The 21,512-nt window shown below is 38.7% G+C and overlaps 1 protein-coding gene across 4 annotated transcripts in view; it reads right to left on the reverse strand.

Annotated features, from left to right (window-relative positions):
- IMMP2L (inner mitochondrial membrane peptidase subunit 2) overlaps window positions 1-21,512 on the reverse strand; it is an 837,008-nt gene that overhangs the window by 371,839 nt on the left and 443,657 nt on the right. The window lies entirely within an intron of this gene.

A 21,512-nucleotide genomic window follows, 5' to 3' on the forward strand; every position in this document is an offset into this window, starting at 1 on the left:
AGATAAGAGCTAGGATATCATAAGTGTACAAGCTGCAGAATAAGCCTTGGACACCATTTTTAACCTTTCTTGCAGAGGCTAATCATAAACTTTCAAAGGGCTGACCAAATTTCATAGATGACATCAACCCTGTCACTGCATTGAAATGTATTTCTTTCAGGAGCAGCAATATGCCACTGACCAATATTCATGACTGAGGAAAATGTTAACTCCTGTAAAATCAATCTTGTTCGCAGAAAGACTGCTCATAAAACAAAGTTTTTGATAGACAGATAATATACTTTATTGCACCCACATGACCCAAAACGAACAGGGGATTTTCTGAGAATCCCAGTATTAAGGATCAGATCAAGTCAGTTTAGTATTTCATAAGCAAAGGCCTTGGAATTATAGTAATTCTATAATGTATGTGCTTGTATGCCTCCGATCGAGTACATAAATCCTACACAGCAGAACCCCAAAGCTAAAGTCCTTTCCTTCCATGGGGTAAGTGAAGAGCATTTGTTTCATCCCGCAAATTTGATTCAGCTGTCAGGCAACAGAGACTGATTAGGTATCCCAGCACGGCAGGAATCCGATGGGAGCCATAATATACTTGGAACAGGTGAAAGCAATGTTTCTGATCCTTCTCCTTGGGGCTTGCTACATAATTCAGGTCTCAAATTCAAAGAGGCAGCACTGAATAATCTGAGAACAGAGACAATTTAGCCCAAACACACAAAGGGACTTAGGCTTTGCAAAAGGGTTCTCACCAGGGAGGAGAGAAACTCAAGTTCAAATTCCTTCTCTTCTGGCAGCAGGGGGAATTGAATCAGGTCCCCGACATCCCAGGTGAAGCCACTAATGAGAAGGCTAAAGGTTAAGAGTTTCACTTCTGCCTCTTCCTCCCCTCATCCCACTGGTCATTTTGTGTGGGTCTAAGCATGCTCTGAGCACCCCTACTGGCTCAGGCAAGATAGTCAGGAATTCAACAAGTTACATCTGGCTTAAGGATCCCGTTGCAGCTTAAGTGTGAAATAGGGACTGGGCACCGAGACTGAGGCAACAGTGCGCATGCCCAGAGGCAGAAACTTGGGTGCCTCTGGGACTTTAACAATGGAACTTTAGTTGTCAAGGGGTTTTAGCCACCTCTAGGGTTTGGCAGCAGCCAAGTGGGGCTTTGAGGATCTCAGTGAAGTCTAAAGTTTAGATATAGGCACCTCAAGTGGGAGTTAGGTACCTGAGTCCTGTGGCTCTGGGTTTCTGCTCCTATGTTTGCGACGAAATTGACACCTGTTTATTCACAAGAAGAGAATTTTTTGTATTTCCCATTCTAGAGAGGGGTAACTTGTCACTGTAAGCTTCTTCTCCACCTCCCACAGTGGAGTGGTGGGGGTCAGTGCTAACGAGGCCAATTCTATTAAGGTGGAAGTGGCCTATTCTCAACAGTTGACAAGAAGGGGTGAATATCAAGAGAGGGAAAATTACTTTTTTGCAGTGACCCATCCACTTCCAGTCTTTATTCAGGCCTAATTTGATGGTGTCCAGTTTGCAAATTAATTCCAGTTCTGCAGTTTCTCATTGAAGTCTGTTTTTGAAGTTTGCATTGGCCTCGTTAGTACTACAAAAGTAATTTTCCCTCTCTTGATATTCACCCCTTCTTGTCAACTGTTGAGAATAGGCCACTTCCAACTTAATTGCATTGGCCTCATTAGCACTGACCCCCCACCCCTACTTGGAAAGACAACTCCCATCTTTTAATGTGCTGTGATATATATACTGCTTCCTGTATTTTTCATTCCATGCATCTGAGGAAGAGGGTTTTAGCCCACGAAAGCTTATGCCCAAATAAATTTGTTAGTCTTTAAGGTACTACAAGGACTCCTTGTTGTTTTTGCTATGTTTTAGAGTATCCATATGTAGCCAATCAATATCTTTTTATTCCCAACATTAAAAAAAAAGGGACAAGATTTTACTTTACACAAAGGATTTCAAATTATGATCGGATTTATAGTACAGTACTTGTAACCGCACTGAAGCCATATGGAATGTAAATCAGGGGAGAAATTAGTCCCAAACATTAAATTCCAGAATTCTCAATAATGGTATCCATACTGTAAGACAAGTTTCATTTCCATTTTAAGGTATATCTCACTGTAATGAGTTGTACTTAGCACTAATTTTAGGGGGAACAGTCTTGAAGTATTCTTCTATTAGTGACTACTTTGGGAGTAGGGAATGGAGAGGGAGCTTTTCATGTTATTTTTTTTAATATTTTGAGACATTAATTATTTGCCCAATAATTTTATTTGATTATTTATATATTTCTACATTAAGCAAGTCTGTTGTCAGTATTACTAAAATAAGGGCACTGTGTGCACCATGGGTACCTGGAGACATGGCTCCTCCTACTCCACGCACCTCTCTGCTTTGCTCTCATAGAGGTGATAATAGAAGCACAACCTCCTGATCTCATCTCTGTATCCAGACCTACGATCTGTAACTGCGCAGGGGACTTTTACTCCCCTTTACTGATCAGGACAAGGGCACAACCGAGCCCTTAATGTTTTGGTCCCTAATCATGAACAAATGAAATGTTCTATAGAATACTTTTCTGAAAAATTATTTCCTGAAAGAAATTATTCAACGAATAATCTTTACATGTGATTGGGGCTTAGATAGCAAGGTGAGAGAGGGCATAGAAATACCTGAAGATAAAATGATAAAATGAGTATAAAAAGATCTCCCCAATTATGCAACATAGGAATGGGTGGTGCAAAAAAAGGGCAGAATATGAGAAAGAGCAATCATTTGCATATTGAGATGTATATACTATATAGGTATCTTAATAGAAAACAAATTGACAAAACAAGAGTACATATATTACTGTTTTCCAGAACAGCAGTAGCTCATTGTCAATTTACATGTGTTTTACTCTTAGACTTACTCCGTGAATCACAAAAATTGGTTACCCTAGCAACTGCCACAGATTACTCAGCTTGTCTGTGAGACACAGAGCAGTGTCTGAAAAAAAAATATTGCCATGTACTTTTATCAGAATCTCTCTATGCTGCAAAGATATGAGGATTAAGTGACACAACATGTACACATATTTCCCAAGAGTTTTAATGATAAGCATGTTCAAGGAAGGCTAGTTTTATATCAGTGTTTTGTATTTCAAAACATTTCAAAATTTCATTATGTCTAATAATGTATATGACGCTCAGAGAAAATAATAAAGAGTGTTGAATGGGGAGGGACAGTGTATTTGTCCAATCTCATAGTTGTTTTCTGCATTCCCTTTTTGTTACTGCTCTATTATAATGTTACATCGGTACCAGACATTGATGTGTTAAAATTTTCAAAAATACCTAAGTGGCTTCAGAGCTTTTGACAGCTTTCCCTATACACTCAAACCTATCGGAAATTAAAAGGGGATATTTACCAAAAATGATCATATTGGTAAAACCATGATTCAGGAGCTTAAGGAGCAGGTTTTCAAAGGCCCAAATTGCAGTTGGGTGCCTGCTATTGACTTTCAAGGAATTAGGTGCCGAACTGCTATTTAGGCCTTTGAAAATCTACCCCTACATTTCATTTTCAAAAGTGACATAGGCAGTTGTACTCCTAAATCCCACTGACTTGCAGTGAGACTCAAGCTCCTAAGAGACTACATTACTTTGAAAATGAGACTTGGGTGCTTTTGAAAATTTGACCCACCATGACCAATTACTGAAAGGCCAATGGTTTTATTAATTTCTCAAAGTCTTCATGCAGAGACCATGCACAGATATATTTTGTTGAACCTGGGTCTACATCATGCTGTGGAAGATATATTTCGGTTTTGTGAATTTCAGGCTCATGAAAGATGCCAGACTGCTAGTCATTTGAGAGTGAAGTCTTTTTAGCCAGAGGAGAGATACAAGAAAGGAAGCCTAACTGCCAACATGTAAACATTTCTCCATAATACTCCAAATAACCTTGGGGTCTAGGAACTGACAGGTCCCCAGACACCAGAAGGTTGTGTGTCCATTCAGGTGATTTTTAAGTAAATTTTAAATAACTTTATATATTATATTTTAAATATATACTTTAAACCTTTAGGACCAGGATGTAAAAGCTGTGGGTTTAGATAAACATCTAGAAGTAAAGGATACTTATCTGAACCTTTGAAATCTTTCATAAGATGTGTCTGCCCAAGGCCACCTCAGATTGGGGCGGGGCATGTGTTTGCTAGGGGAGAAGCGTATGCTCGCTCTTCCCCTACTTATGTACGTGGACTTCAGCATCTTTAAAAGGAGGACAGGAGTCATAGTCTCTCCTCCAGTATCTTCAGGAAGTATCTTCCTGTTTCTCTTTTTCTGGGAGATGGGGAGGCATGTGGCTTTCTCACACACTCCCTCTCTCTTTCAGCACAGGAAGCCTCAGGTCTTCTCTCCTCTTTTAAGGAGAGGGGCATTGCTTCTCCTCTAAGCTTCCCCATAGAGGAAGTAGTTTCAGGCTTCTTCATCTCTGCTTCCAAACTAGTACCTCACTGTATCCCTTTTCTATCCCCATCTTGTTCCCCCATCCATCTCCCATATATGTTTACTGCCTGTCTTCCTATAATCCCTTTGCTTTTGTCTGTGCCCCTTTCATGCTGAAATGAGAAGAGGGAAAAATAATCAGTCCCCCCTGAATCTTCCCCATTCCCCATTTTCTGCAGCATTAATGGGCAAGAAGATGAGCAAATACAGCTGTTCTGTCTACTTTCCTTGCCTCTGCTGATTTCTGCTATGTCCTCAGAGACTCTGGGCCAGAGGAATGAGTCTAGTGGCTGAGGCATGTAGATGGGGGAGCGAAGTTCAGAAACAGGTGTTCTGCATCTATCCATAGCAACCCCTAGGGGAGAAAGGACTTTTGAAAAACTTAACCAACTGCCGTTTATTTGGGCCAGGAAGTCAACGTGCGCCACGTTCAGAAAGGCCAACTGTCACACAGAAAAAAAGCTGGATGGTGCGCATTCAATGACATCAAGGACATCTTCCAAGGAAAGATCAGCAAAAAAAACTTGTCCGAATCTTTTTAATTTGACCATGCTTCCAGTGATGTTATATGGCAGTGAAACATGGTCGCTGACAAAGATTGAAGAACATCAATTGTCTGTCACACACGGCGATGGAACGAACATTTTTGGGCATTTCACTCCGCGATCACATCCCCAGTGAAATAATTAGGCAGCAGTCTGGAGTGCAAGACGTTGTTGTTGAAAGCAGGCTCAGCAAAATGCGGTGGGCGGGACACATGGCCCGACTCAGCAACAACAGATGGATGGCAGCTATATCCGAGTCGTGTCTGTGAGAACAGAAACGGCCATGTGGTCGGCCTCCAAAGAGGTGGGATGATTTCCTAAGAAGGAGATATGGACAAGCATGGTGAAGGATGGCCAGAGCGAGAGAAGATTGGAAGACGTGTTCTGATCGGCTCAGTCTCAACTGATGAAGGACCAACAGTCTACGCAGCCTGCGCAGCCAACTGCCTGGAATTTGAATAAAATACAAACACCCAAGACTGAATTAAAAAAAACCACAACACATATGGCATTCCTGGCAAGAATACAAACATACTTCTTTATGCTGCTCTGCGAATGTGCCTCAACCATGTCCTGGTAGGCCCACCTCTCGGAGTGAGAGGATAGTCTTTTCCATGCCTGTTCCACACTTGGTCTCTCTCAAGACAATTTGCCAATTAGCACAAAACTGTAGTGATGGTTTATTTGATGTGGAAATCTGTCCAGGAACTGGACTAAGACCAAGTTCATTTCATAAGGACCACAAATAGCCATCTGATGATGGCAGAATGCAGTGGCTACCACACTTGCTGGATTCAAACTTGTAGTCTAAAGGTGAAAGGCGCATGCCTTTATTTCCACACAAGCAGAATATGTAAGTCCATGCTGCCGACAAATAAGCAATAAACATAATTAAGAAATGCAGATTCAATGTCTTAGAATGTGCCTGTCTAGAAAACAGAGAACCATAAAAAGTCATTAGACTCTTGAAAAACATACTAATTCACCTTCAGAAGTGTATAATAAAATGAATTTTTTCTGATGTTTAATTTAATCAAACTAAAGAAACAGAATAGTAAAATACATACAAATGGACTTTTTGCATTCCCTTGGGCCACAATATAGAGAAATCAATTGTAAAATAATTGGGGAAAATTTGTGTTTTGTTCAGAAGAGAGGTAAAGCATTCATTAATTCAGCAATTCCATGTAGAATCATTTGCTTAATGGCATTTCTAATATGCTATGCATTTATTCAACCTACTTCTCTATATATTAAGATGCAAAACAATTACTGATGGTTATAAATCCTAGTAAAATATAATCAAAGTTTCCATTGAAAACAGTGAAACCAAAGTCAAACTACTATATCATTTGCAATTTCTACCAAATAGTACATACAGTACTTGTTAGAGCAAAACATTTCACTCATCAGCTAAATGAGGTTTTAAGGCCTAATTCAAAATTTAGTCACATATATAGAATAGACATATAAAGCCAAACATGCACCCATTTCAACTTTGTGTGTGTGTTAACACTACAAAAGTATGGTTAATGTAGATCCATGTTCAGGCCATCCTGTGAGTACCAAAAAAACCCTACACAACTTCTCACGGAGATCACATATAATCAGGTGCATTATTAATCTCAGTAGAAGAGTGGGGTTGGGGGTACTGAGTGAATTAGGACCTAACACTTTCCATGGTTCCCAGAGGACTTGCAGAGTGCAAACTATATGGATTTTGTGGGAGGGTATAAAGATTGCATCTTGTGGTTCCCCACATGCTTTTTAGGTACTTCTAAGCCTGAATCTGACCCATAGCCTAGAGCTATCTATATGTAATCATTCAAGAACAGTAACCCTATGCACAGCCAGTGCTAGGTCTATAGCACATTCCTTCTTCTAGTCCTTATATAATGCCACTTCAGTGGGACTATCTGCTCTCCTTAAATTTCAGTAGAAAGTTAATCTTATTTCCTTTTGAAACTGTGTAAAGTTATAGCTGTCCAGTCTCTAGCATTTGCTTCCTTTGTTACTCACACAAAATTTGAAAAATGCCTTGTACTTATGATAAAATATTGTTATATTGTATTTTACAAATAAAGTGACCAAATAAGTATATCCAAGAGAAATCACTAGCATATGAGGTGATGAGTGGGAAGTCTGTACAAAAACAACAAGCATTGTGCATTTTTCTGGCTTTCAAGAAAAAAAATTACATTAATTGGTAAGTTACTGAAATAATAATCCTGAATATGAGATTCAATAAATGCCATTCTTGCTCTGATTAAATGTCAAGGCCATAGACTTGTTATTTCAAAGCTAGCGAACAGTAATTTGGAGGTAAAATGAACCCTCTAAAGGATTTATCTCTGGAATCCTATTCCATCCATATCAAGGAGCCTTCATGGCCCACAGTTTTACACATTGTATTTTCTTTCTGCTACTATGTTTGTGCTTAGTGTAATTAGGCTTTATTTCACAATGGTAGCAAGCAAAAACAAGTCTACAGTGATTTAAGGCCAAATTGTGCCTGGCCCTTATGTGTCTGCACATAAAGAAATCAAGGGTTGTAGTATTGGCTTCTGTGCCCATGTGCGCTCCAGAAGGCATTCTATATCCATATCCTCAACCTGGAGAAGTGAAGCTCAGCACCACCCTCACTGTGGGCTATACAAGATCACACACAATCGAGCCCTTTGGTATTAGTGTACTGTTTTGGACTGTGTAAAGAACATCTCTCAAGGAAGAAGAATCACTGTGCAATTGTCCATTCTGTTATGGTTTATTTCATGACAAAATTCTAGGAATAATTTCCAAATGTTTCTAGATACACTGGTGTAGGGCAGGAGCTCAGAGCTGGGTGAATAGTTGGGACAAAGTATTTGCAAACATTTTTAAGAATCTCCTGAATCACAGTGAAATTCAGCAGCTTTTACCCTCTTATTTGCATTTCACAATTGTTTGTACGATCAAAGTTTTGTTCACACAAATGGTTAAATAAAGTGAATTTTGGGGCTGTAGCTGAAATTGTTAAATCAAGAAAGAAAGTTATTTTGTTACTAAACAAAATTTGTTTTGTATGAGAAGTAGTTTATGAAGAATGGGTCCTTCATTTAGATAATAACTCAAATAGAAATTATTGTTACACAGCTTACATAGTAAATTATGAACATAAAAAAAATCAAATGAATAATTGCTATTAATCACTCACATAATCCAGAAAGAAATTAGTTTCTGTTTTTAGTTGCTGCTGCCTATAGTGTTTTGGAGCAACAAAGTTTAATTTACCAATATTTCATCTGTTTTATGCTGCAGTGCTCACAATTCTATAGTCAACAATAATGAAATACACTCATACTCATCTCTTATAACACTGCTGCTTTTCTAGAAAGCCAAGCAGCAGCTGAGATGTGTGCATCATCCACTATCACAGCAGACCAAATTTTAAAACAAACAAAAAACTCACAGGAGTTGGGCTGGGGAGAAGAGTGACTAACTCTTCTTAACCCTGCAGCTGACAATGGACAAAGAATATGGACACCCCACCCAGGAACATGAAGTGCTGCTGGCGGGGCAGGGGGAGGACAGATCTTCTGTCTTGGCATCTGGCTAGTAAATTGTTCAGTAAAATTTCAAAAGTTGGAATAAAATTACATCACTCTTAACCTTGTCTGGAGTCAAGTGCCCTAAAGGACTCCATCTGAATCCTCTTTACCTATTGCCTGAGCCATCCAGTCTCCCCAAATTTTATTTTTAATTTTGCTGACAAAGTTTATTTTACGAGACAGCTATGACATTACTATAAGAGTCAGTGTCCCTCTTAGCTCCATCACAGCAGATAGAAGTCACTGAAATCCAAAGGCAGTGATTTTGTGCACAACAACCCATATTTAATATAGACTTATTATAATAATTATTATTGTGAAAGGATGTTCTCAAGGTTGATAGAGCCAAATAATTACCTACTTTTTTTAATGTAGCTATTTGCAAAATCCATCTGATCCTGAAATACTCTTTCTCTGACAAAGGGGGCCAGAAGCCCAGCACTTATGAGCAACCTTACAAAAACAAACCAGTATGAGGTACCAGTGGAGTAAAAGGATTTTTTTTAATGAAACCATTTTCAGCTTCATGCTTCCAAGTTATTATTAAAAAGAGAGATAACACAATTAAAAGTAATTATGAAAAATACCTTGACAGTGAATTTTCTACTGAAAGTATGATTGGTGCAATGGTGGTAAGCTAGCAATGGGGCTGTTGCAAATCTATGTGCCTAAACTAATTACCAAACTAATTAATGTTAGTAATGTCAAACCTTAATAACAGTCTGAAAAAAGCAGCTAGTTTGTTGATTAAGCTGTGTTAGAGAAAGAGAGATTTTTCATTAGAATGTGCACACATTCTTACTGTAATTGGATTAAAAGGATTACGTTTATACATCATCAATGTTTATACATTGGATCCATCAAGGCCAAAAAACAACTACAAGACTGATGGGCCAGTGAGGTTCTGGGGCTGTGTGTGTTCCCTAGCTGTATTCAGAGAGGAGAAACATCCCTGCTCCTCACATGCATAATGCCACACCTCTCCTTCACAATTCCGGAGTCTGATTATGCACTTGGTACTCAAGTTCTTGGAGCCAGCACTGGGAGACGCCAATGAGCATACTCACAGGCATGCCTGCTGCTTTGACACAGGATCAATGTCTTTCCTGCCTGGCTGACAACCAAGAGGAAAGCTTCAAGCAGTGCCTGAAGGAATTAAGTTCTCCCTGTCTAAGGTCTCTTTTCAAAGAAGACATCCAGGAAGGTTAAGAAAGGGAATACAGGAGAAGCAAACCCACTGCCCCTCATCCAGAAGAAGCTACGCCTCCACTACAAGCTAGGAGTGTGATTTCCCTGCTCGTGTACATATACTTGCTTTAGCTCTCATCAAGCTAGCATGAGTATAAACAGCAACACAGCCAAAGTGGGTATGTACTCAGCATAGCTAAGCTATGCCTTCACTAGTGCTACGGTGACTACACTGCTATTTATACTTGTGCTAGCTCGATGAGAGTGTAAGTACATGGGGGGGGGGGAGAAATCACACCCCTAACTCATAGTGTAGCTGTAGCTTAAGTATTCCTAAATGAGGGAGACCGCCTAGCTGCACTTTGGCAAGGACAGCCAAACAACAAGCTAATCTGGGCACTTTTAGCTGAATCTAGTTCACAGAATGGACCTAGATGCCATTTATCCTTTTAACAGTGCCCATGAAGGGGAATGATATACAGTATCAAAAGAGTTCTTCGGTCCTGACAGTGTATTATCTAATCAGGTAATGCCACCACGGATGACAGTGTTGCGGGAGCTGAGTTGGGAGATCCCAGCACTCAAGTGCTAGAGGAACCTTTCACAAGCTCTGTTACTCCACAGCAGCTTCATAAGAAAGGGGTTTCTAAGGCAGACCAGCCTATCCTTTGAATAGCTCAGCCTGCTGTGAAGCCAGTGTTTGCAACCTTCCAGGGCTTGCACAGATCATAACGCTGCCAATATTTTCAGCTGGAGAGCCAGCCTTATTGCAACCTTATCAGTATGTAGAAATAATCTTCTGGTTTGATTTCTTACATGTAAGCATGGGATTTATGTAACTGAAAAAACTCAGTAATATATTTTGAGACCTTAGTTAAAAAACTTGTTTAACAACCATTAGTAATGACCTCTTGTGTGATGTAACAGGGTACTCTTAACTAGGGCAGAACATAAAAATGATCTGTTTTAAACACTGACCTTTATAAGAAGTATCAGAACTAACAAAGCAAGGATTCATCCTAAGATGGGCAATGAGAAGCTTTACAGTGCAAAGTGGATGGTACCACATTCTATCAGCTCATTCTCTGCTGAAACCCTTTTTTACTATGAATCCAGCATTCTGAACAGGCCACACAGACATTTATCTTCTTTTTCACAAAATGTTCCATGTTTGAGATCTGCAACACAAATGGACTGCAGCAGAAATATTAATAGAAAGGATATGTTTTTTTTAATTTAATTTGCACATGCTAGACAGTAGAAAATGTGGAAGAAAAATATTAATAAAATGAATGAATTCTGATACTGCATATGGCAAGTTATTTGTATAACTAGGGCCGCAAATAGAATTGCCAGTACTGGTTGGATGTATACCTGGAGATTTCATCACATGACCATCTTTAATTAAAGATTAATCTTTAATTCCTGGAGACTCCAGGCCAATTCTGGAGGGTTGGCAACATTAGCACAAACCGGTCCCCAGTCTGATCCAATGCACTTGATGGACTATGCAGAGAATCTTCTATGACTTTAGGGGATAAAATACACAAAAGTAGTGGGAGTTTGAAAATTTAAGTGCAGCTGGTCCAAAATAGTAAACGAATTCATTTTAAAATTTCCACTGTAAGGATGAGGCCCATCTTGATATTTAAAATTCCCTTTTTTTTACCCCATATCATTGTTTACTAATTCTCTCCCCTATCTTCCTAGGAACCAAGTGAAGCCCTGCCTCTTCACTGTGACACCACAGATAATCCTCAGGTTCTTTTCCCCATCAGCAGTAACTAAGTGTCTGCTTCTCACTAGTATGAAAAAGTAGTTCTGAGGGATCAGAAAGACCCTTCTGCCTCCAAGAATATTTTGCTCACCCCAGAGTAGATTGGGTCATGGGTAGGATAAAGAGAAGCAACACCGTAAGCAGACAGTTTAATTTCATGTCAAGGTAGTGTAGATGAGACTGGAAAGTTCCCAAATTTTCCACAGTCCTGCCAGCATTATATCAGCTCCACAGTCATTCACACACTGGGTGACTACAAGGAAATGACAGATTCCCTCCCACCACCAGACAACTTCCAGCACTACCAGCAGGGCAAGCTGCCATCTGTAACCCTATGCAAGGGTGAGAAAGAGCTGCTGCTGGCTTCCCAATTTCCCCATAAAAGGACCTGCTGCTTGTTAGCTATCACACTTCAGGGAGATGGGAAAAAGGGAAGAGGGAACAAGCTGGCCTCCATCACAATTCTGCACCGGCAGAAGCACAGCTAATACTCTGAAAGCCCTATTGGGGGAGCAGTTCACCTGGATAAAAACACTACAAATGCAGATAGTTCATAATCCTTAACTACAACTGTTTGATTTCTGGAGTGTTTCTTTGATAATATTCAATTTTAGACTAACCTTTATCAATGATAGAGTAATTTTCATATTGTTAACATCACATTTATTAACCGTGATTTAATTGATCAAGTCAATAACCCTGAAAAGCTGTATCCTGGAATGCTGAAGGCCCAGATTCTTATAGGCCTTACCCACATGGCTTTTTATCCCGAGCACTATCTTCAGATTTATAATGTCTGAAAGGGTCAAGTAGATCATTTCTTGTTCTACTGACAGCTGAAATAACTTTCAAGCTCTACTTGATATTTCTTTCGCTCTTTCTTTATCTCATGTTGTCTCTCATGAAGGATGGGAGTTTGAAAAGCAGAAGATCCTATCACTTTTAAGAAATGAGTTAACATACTTTCCATGCTCCCAGTCACTCAGCTGTAGAATTTCACCCAATTGACTACTGCTGAATGGTCCAGGAATGCCATGTCAAACACACGGGCTGTGCTTCTGAGTGTACTGCATCAGCAACATTCTGCCATTTCATTGATTGCAATGGAATCTTGATGAGCAAGGCCAATACAGAAAGGGCAGTGAAGGAGGGTCAAAGAGGTTAATTGTCACTGCTTCCCATTACACAGAAAAAATTTCATCTGATTTGTCACAGCATGAAAACATACATGTTAGGAAGCTTAAGCAGCTCTGTACATTAAGTTATGTTCCACATTATCTCCTAGAAAAAGCAAGTTTTGAAAGTATCTCCAAAGTTAAAATTGATATAGTATACCAGGATAGGGAGGTCAGAAATATAATGGTAAGAGATTAACAACAGAAAAGCTAGATGTACCAGTTTACTTGCTTCAACTTCAGCTTTGAGAATTACTGTATATTTGCTGGCATTGCTGGGCTAGCTACTGTATTTAATACCTAGCTTTCCATCAAGTAATGCTATTTTTTAAACATTCATAATTCACTTAGGCCTACTATTTTAGGCTATTCCCCATTATTGCAAGAGACTGAACCCACTTAGGCTCCATGTGCAGAGGAATCATCTCTCCAAAAGGATCTCCTCTTCCTGGATGAAAGGGTGGGCGGGAGAAGGTGCGAGATCAGCCACCTCCGAGACACCATTTTCCTGCTCCCCAAGACTGATGTGTAGGAAGAGGAAGGCCTAAGAGGGCTGAGCATTGTCACTCCCCAAATTTCACAGGTAGTGCACTAGAAAGTTATGATACTTCATTGGCTTGGCTCCTCGCTGTGGTGCAGACACTCTTCCCTTATGTAAAGGGTGGAAAGTCCATGACAACATTGCTCATTGGGGCCAGGCTGCGTGAGAGCAGAAGCTGGTGCACAAGACAGAGGGCCTCTACGTGGAGAGCCTTATGCCTTTAAAAGATCTTGGGAGTATGTGGGATTTGGGATCCATACCACTGCTTTTTCCACAGGGAATAATAGAGGCAAATGCCAAGACCCCAAGGAAATTGTGGGACATCTCTGTGAAGGGAAGCTCATGGAAATTTCCTGCTCCCAGGATCCCCTCCCAAAGGAGGGATTCATCTAGCTTATTATGTGTAACTAAAATGTTTCTTCCATTTTGGAGATACATTACATCTCTGAACACCTGTGCAGAAACTTCCTTATGGCCTTCAAAACAGCAATGATTTTTTATTCTGCAAAAGTGAGCAATTTAATCAGCAATACAAATTTGATGACAATCCCTTTACTGCTACCTTCAATATAGTATATACTTCCTCTATGTATGCCTCCCCCTTGAGGATGGTACAGCATATACTTGGGGCACCTGATAAAAGAACTGTAAGACTTTTCACTATATTTGCCAGTCAAGTTCTTCCTTACAACAGCCTTATACATTCTGGAGAAGATTGCTTGTGAATTCAAAGAGCAAGAACAACATGCCAAGATCTATTAAATATAGATATTTTTAAGAGAGAACTGGAATAGCATTTCTGTAATGAATTGTTTATGAGCCCTTTTTTAGTGTAGATCATTTCCATAATATTAGCATTTGGACACAGAGAGAGGAACAGTTCTTGAGTTTGTCAAAAGATGTGCCCTCTATTCACCTGCCTTTACAAATAATATATTAGGGCACACTATATTTTGTACCAACAATAATAAAACCTAGATCTCATATAGCACTTGTCACCCACAGATGGCAAAGTGGTTTACAAAAGAACATATTGCTATTCTCTGTAAGCTGAGGGAAGGGAAGAGTGGAAATTTCAAATATTTGCTGAGTTCAGTTCTGTCTGTGACTTTTTATTTTCACTTTTCACAAATATTAATGGTTTTCATTCTCAGGAATATTTGTGGAATGGCTGTTCTTAAAACTATCCAGGTAGCCAACATGCAAAACATCAGTATTCCTTATTCATTCTCCTCTTGTTAGTGAAGTTTTAGACAATCACTTAGGTAACAGAAACAATACCACATGGTTCTGGGGACTAAGTTTAGGGCTGCAGGATTGTCATGGTAGTAAAAATGTCATGGATATTGGGATTTTTCTGTCTGTATGGGATTTTTCTTCATGCCCAGGATTTCACAGGCTGCCCAGCCAGTAGGCGCACAGGGGACATGGCCCAACCACTTTTGCCACCACAGACCAGCTCAGGGCAGGCAATCCAGTGGTGCCAGGGCCAAGAAGGTGGAGGGATACGGTGAGGCATTGCCCAGGAGCAGGCCCCACCTGCACACTATGGCAAGAGGAATGGGCTGGAGCGCAGAACCTGACCAATCCTGAGTGACAGGAGTTGCTGCTGTGGAGTAAGTGTGGACCAGGCTCCACTCTGCAAATCCCAGTCCCTCAGGGCCTCCGACCGCCCTCCCCTCATGGGCTGGACTTGACATGCACCATGTAGCCCCTGCACTTTAAATGGTACCCCATGACTTTACACACTATTTTTGCTCTAAATTCCATGACTTTTACTAAATTTACCATAACTGGTCCGAAATTTTTGATAAAAAATGCTGAGACAAATCTGCAGCCCTACCAATAGTACATATCATGAAAAATGAATTATAAATAAATCACAGAGTTGAATCAGACAGCTTGGGAACAATATATTGGCTGAAGTATGTTTGCATAAACCATTTGCACAAATGCAAATATGAGTAAAAATCATAACATGGTTACAAATAGTTTGCAAACTGAAAAAAGAGCTAATTTTGTTGGATAATTTCTTCCCAGTGAATTTACACTAGCTAAATCTCTGAAAGACATAGTAACTTGAAACAAGAAGAAAGTCAGAGAAAATGGCTGAATAAGATCAATCATAAATAGCTGAACAAGATCACTCATACCTAAAGTCAAACCTAGCTCAGTTTACTCAGACAAATTGTTCCACTGATGGGCAGGAGAATTTGACCAATTATGTGGAAACAAAAAATAAAAATGGAGAAATGAAGGCTCAATACAATGCTTTGAGATAATCCATCCTCCTTGACAGTTCTATAAGAAGTGGTCCTTTGACATGAATAAATAGTCATTACTGGTGTCCCAACATTCTATCTAGATCCACTATCTGGCTTCACCTTTACAAGCACAAACAGAAAGAATAATCTGAATGGCTAATCTCTCTCACTTCCCCCACAACAAATAACAAGATTGTTCACTTTAACATCCCCACTCCCACTACTAAACATGTGAGGTATTTTCATATAACACCAAACTCAGAATTCTTAGTGTACTTCCTTCCTATTGATTTGTAATAAGGGCCATATTTTCAAAGTTAGGTACATGCACCTACACACATACGTTTGTGCACGCCTAATATATGCATGGGCATGCAATACCCAGCTGGCTATGCTCATGCACAAAAAGCTTATTTGTGTGCCTAGATATTTGCATCATATATTAAGATGACACCAATGGGTAAGTGCACTTATGTGCACAAATTTGGAGAACCTTCCCTAAATCTTGAACAGACAAACTGATAACACAACGGGTCACGGTAAACTTATTAACAGTAAAATACTGTACAAAACTATGCAAGAACATGCACATTAGACCCAACATTAGAATTTATACTATAGATCATGCTCAGACATTGTGTCCAAAATGCAGAAAGACTGAGTAAAAATGATAAATGCTGGAACAGGTGAGAATCAAATACAAATTTATGATATGGATATGTCCTCGGCCTTTCAGGGAACAAATTAAATTAAAGGGATCCTGGCCAGTGACATTGCTAGTGAGCCAAATCATCTAATATTAAGGGATTTGAGTGATCCTGTCAATTTAAACAAAGCACAGAAAAAAATCCTTTTAAGAGCAAGTACTAAAAGGATTATACTAAAAAAAAAAAAGGAAATTGGCTGTAAGTCTGAACATCACAGAGAGGTAAAATGGGTTAAGTGAGTTAGCAAACTTGGACTCAAATTACCTTTAGTTTAAAAGGAAAGCAAGAAGACTTTAAGGAGATTCAATCAATGTTTCTGGAAGTGTATGATTAATTCAAGTTCAATACCAAATCTAGAAATGTGATATTGGATTTAGTTATATGTGCGATATAGTATATTTATCCTTCCCTTTTGCTCTTTTTTTAAAAAAAAATAGAAAGGATTTGCATTCTAATGTATCTTTTCCTGGGACAATACGAAAGGAACCATAATAATCCTACATTGTGGATTAGAGCTGATGAAGAGTTTGAATATATTCATATAGGCATGAAATGACAATAACTTCAGATTTGGAAACATCATTTGTTTTGCTAATCATGTACAAAATCAACTTGAACATGTATTATTATTAATTAAGTGCTCAGCTGAGCAAAAACTATAATTAAAAATAAATACAAATCAAAACTCTTTCTGGAATTAGAAATGACAGTATCTCTACCAGCTGGTAATTTATGAGCATGAATAAATCACTCCAACTAATGTAAAACACTGCAGAGACCAGAACTTACTTTTCCCATTCTTAGCAAAGAATATTATAATGAGTAATTTCTGCTTTACAAATGATCACTTGTCAATTTTAGCATCCCATAACTGTCTTTTCATCAATCCACTTCTTCACAATGCCTAAAGCAAAGTTAAAAATACCTATTTGTGTTTAACTGTCCATTGTAAACCTGTTTGCCCCTGTGGCTCAGGATAAAATTAATAACCCCAAATTATAAAGTAAAAGAAATTGGACCTAAATTACAGGGAAAAATACATGTCATATAAAACATTATTTTTCATCCACTATTTTTTAACACATCAAAATGAATTTAACAGTGCTATTTGGTGGACATTTCCACTTATCATTATGCCTAAAGATACAATTTACGAAGAACTTCCATTTACATTCCTTAAACTGTGTAGAATGTTGAGACAAAACATTAAGGGGTGTTGATTCTGTTGACACAAATTATAGTCACAATGCCTTTGTTGGTCTTTAAGGGTTTTCCGATTTAAAGCAATACAATATGCACTGGAGATGATTTCTCTCTTTAAAGAAAAAGATATTTAACATCATATGCCTCTCTCTAAAACTGACTCAAACTGGCACTACATCCATTATTGCAAGGGAAAATAACTAAACATTTGGGCCTGAAAGCCATTCCAGACATTAAAAACACTGACAATATAAAATAAATTAAATGAACATGACACAAACAGTCAAATAATAAATACACCTTTACCCATCTTTTAAACCTAAACCCTAGTCTTTGAAAAAATATATAAGTGAAGCAATAACCAAAATAAAGTCAAATTTTGCTATGATGGCTACTTTGTTATAGTGCCTAAGGATCTGTGTTTGGCTGAGTGATAAATCAAAATTCAGAAGTGAATATATTTAGGGGGAAATGTAATGTGATAAACACAAATCAAATAACCAAATTAAATGACTTTTTTCCCTCTATCTATAATGCAGCCACCTGAGGGCATCCAATTCTAGATGTTAGGTGTATGTTTATCATTCATGTTTTAGAAGCCATAAAGAGGAAAACATCAAATATACTTTTTGTCAGCCACTGTTTGAAACTGACTGGACTATTTTAACAGCCATAAGCACTTCATTTCTCCTGTATGGATTTGGTGCCTTTATATAATCATGCCCAAAGTGGCTCTCTTATCTTTAGTGCTGGCCATCTGCTTGAAGAATCTGGTAACTGGCTACAATCACCCACACCGAGAACTTGACTGTTTCCCTGCCTATTACTTGCCTGGGTAACTGCCAGTAAATGCTTTCCAATACCGACATAATGACTGGCAAAGGAAGGTTGAGCCTCTATGGATGCACCTAAATTAAAATAAACTATAATTGTCTAAATCCACAGTTGTTTGCAGTGTAGTTGTAGCCATGGTAGTCCCAGACCTGAAGAAGAGCTCTGTGTAAGCTCAAAAGCTTGTTTCTTTCACCAACAGAAATTGGTCCAATAACAGATCCACACACTCCACAGTGGTACTATATTTGACATAATTGTTCTGTAGCCTTTACTGGCTACATAGAGAAGTCAGTTAGGTGGTGAAATGTTCATACAGCACAGCATTGTTAACATAACATACTTAGAGAAGAAAACCAAAGTTATAAGTATTTGGAAAAATTCTCCTTCCAAAGTATTTTTTGAACATTCTGACTATTTTTCTTTGAACTTCTGAGAAAATATGTTTTTTTATACAACACTATACATGCCTCACTTTCTTGCTTAGATAAATGTATATATGACAAAATACTAACATTTTTATTGTAAGAAATGAAAATCCTTTGGGAATCAATATAGGTAATGCATTACTGACAAAAATTATACATAATAGTATCATGCATTCATCATATGATATTTAAATCAGGAATCACATAAGCTAATCACATTTCAGATTCATTCTAAAGTTTCCTTTATAATTAGTCCAAATAGATGCAATTCACTAAACAGAGTCTAATCACTACAGACTGCAAGTAAATGCGGAGAATGAGCATAAATGAGAAAATTGCATATCTTGTCCACAATTTATTTCTAATTTAATTAAAGCCTATACTTTTTAACATGTTCCTATCATTTTACATTTTATCTCCACTCATTTAAATACCTCACCTGCCAGATTGTTTTGTACACTTTACACTGGGATTATTAAAGAAATGTAGCTGATCAAAATTCAGTAAAGGAGGTGGTTTTGTAGTGTTGAAATTAAGATTTCCCTCTAGAAAATATCCTTTAAGGAACTCTTCCCCTTCCCCCCCTTATTTGCTAACCACTCAGACAAATTGTCAGAAATGCTCAATGGATAGAAAATGTCCAATTAAATCTAAAAAGCATATAAAACAGACATCTACATAGAGGAAATCTGAAATGTTGGAAAAACTAATCCAGTATCCTCCTGACAATGAACTCACATAGTAGCTTGCTACTGTAGTAGTTTGCTATGGTAAAATCAAATACTGTGCCTAGCAGAACACCTTACCCTACCTGCTTCCTACAGGCAAGTGTCCACATAGCTAACTGCCACTTATCTGGTCCAGCTTTTACCAGCCACTGGCAACCTACTTCAAAATAAATGGGGTAGAGGTGCCATATTAAAGCTCCTCAACTACTTAAGAATGGTCCTTTATCAACTGCTATCCAAGTCTTTTGGAATGTTCTTCCAACAGAACACATGCAATCAATTCTCTGAGAATATAAACGTTCATGTACACTGCATCTCACTCTGCTGCATTCCTAATAGAGGATACCAATATATCATGTTATTTCTACTACTTGAGTTACTTTATTTTCCAATGCTATATATCTTATTTACTATAATACTTTTCAAAATACTAAAGAAGTCCTAAGTGAATGGGGATAATTTCTGATATAGGTTCCTGATATACCACTGCCTTATTCTAGTTCTATGCCTGTCCATAGATATAAGTTGATTTACTCCAGCACAAAGTGAAGGTCAACGCATTCGTGAATCGGATCCAACTAACAGAAAAGAAACTGTAGGCCTCTTTAAAACTGTAAATTCCTTCACATCTGTTTTCCAGAAATTATCTTTATTTTTAGATTAAAGAAAATCTCAAGTGCATGAGATGCCCACAGGTATAAAGTATTTTTTATGATGCAAGAATTCCTCTGATTGTTTTAAAATGAGAGAGTTTATCCTGTCTTAGAGTAACAGCCGTGTTAGTCTGTATTTGCAAAAAGAAAATTAAACGATGGTCACATAAACACAACCCTATACCGGAAACCTACTGACCACTATTCCTACCTACATGCCTCCAGCTTTCACCCTGACCACACCACACGATCCATTGCCTACAGCCAAGCTCTGCGATACAACTGCATTTGCTCCAACCCCTCAGACAGAGACAAACACCTACAAGATCTCTATCAAGCATTCTTACAACTACAGTACCCACCTGCGGAAGTGAAGAAACAGATTGATAGAGCCAGAAGAGTTCCCAGAAGTACACCTACTACAAAGAAAATAACAGAACGCCACTAGCCGTCACCTTCAGCCCCCAACTAAAACCCCTCCAATGCATTATGAAGGATCTACAACCTATCCTGAAGGATGACCCAACACTCTCACAAATCTTGGGAGACAGGCCAGTCCTTGCCTTCAGACAGCCCCCCACCCTGAAGCAAATACTCACCAGCAACCACATACCACACAACAGAACCACTAACCCAGGAACCTATCCTTGCAACAAAGCCCGTTGCCAACTGTGCCCACATATCTGTTCAGGGGACACCATCACAGGGCCTAATAACATCAGCCACACTATCAGAGGCTCGTTCACCTGCACATCCACCAATGTGATGATATATGCCATCATGTGCCAGCAATGCCCCTCTGCCATGTACATTGGTCAAACTGGACAGTCTCTACGTAAAAGAATAAATGGACACAAATCAGATGTCAAGAATTATAACATTCATAAACCAGTCGGAGAACACTTCAATCTCTCTGGTCACGCGATTACAGACATGAAAGTTGCGATATTACAACAAAAAAACTTCAAAACCAGACTCCAGCGAGAGACTGTTGAATTGGAATTCATTTGCAAATTGGATACAATTAACTTAGGCTTGAATAAAGACTGGGAGTGGCTAAGTCATTATGCAAGGTAACCTATTTCCCCTTGTTTTTTCCTACCCCCCACCCCAGACGTTCTTGTTAAACCCTGGATTTGTGCTGGAAATGGCCCACCTTGATTATCATACACATTGTAAGGAGAGTGATCACTTTAGATAAGCTATTACCAGCAGGAGAGTGGGGTTGAGGGAGAGAAAACCTTTTGTAGTGGTAAACACCCATTTTTTCATGCTTTGTGTGTATAAAAAGATCTTCTATACTTTCCACAGTATGCATCCGATGAAGTGAGCTGTAGCTCACGAAAGCTTATGCTCAAATAAATTGGTTAGTCTCTAAGG

The sequence above is a fragment of the Eretmochelys imbricata genome, chromosome 1 (genome assembly GCF_965152235.1).
Source record: "Eretmochelys imbricata isolate rEreImb1 chromosome 1, rEreImb1.hap1, whole genome shotgun sequence".
NCBI lineage: Eukaryota > Metazoa > Chordata > Testudines > Cheloniidae > Eretmochelys > Eretmochelys imbricata.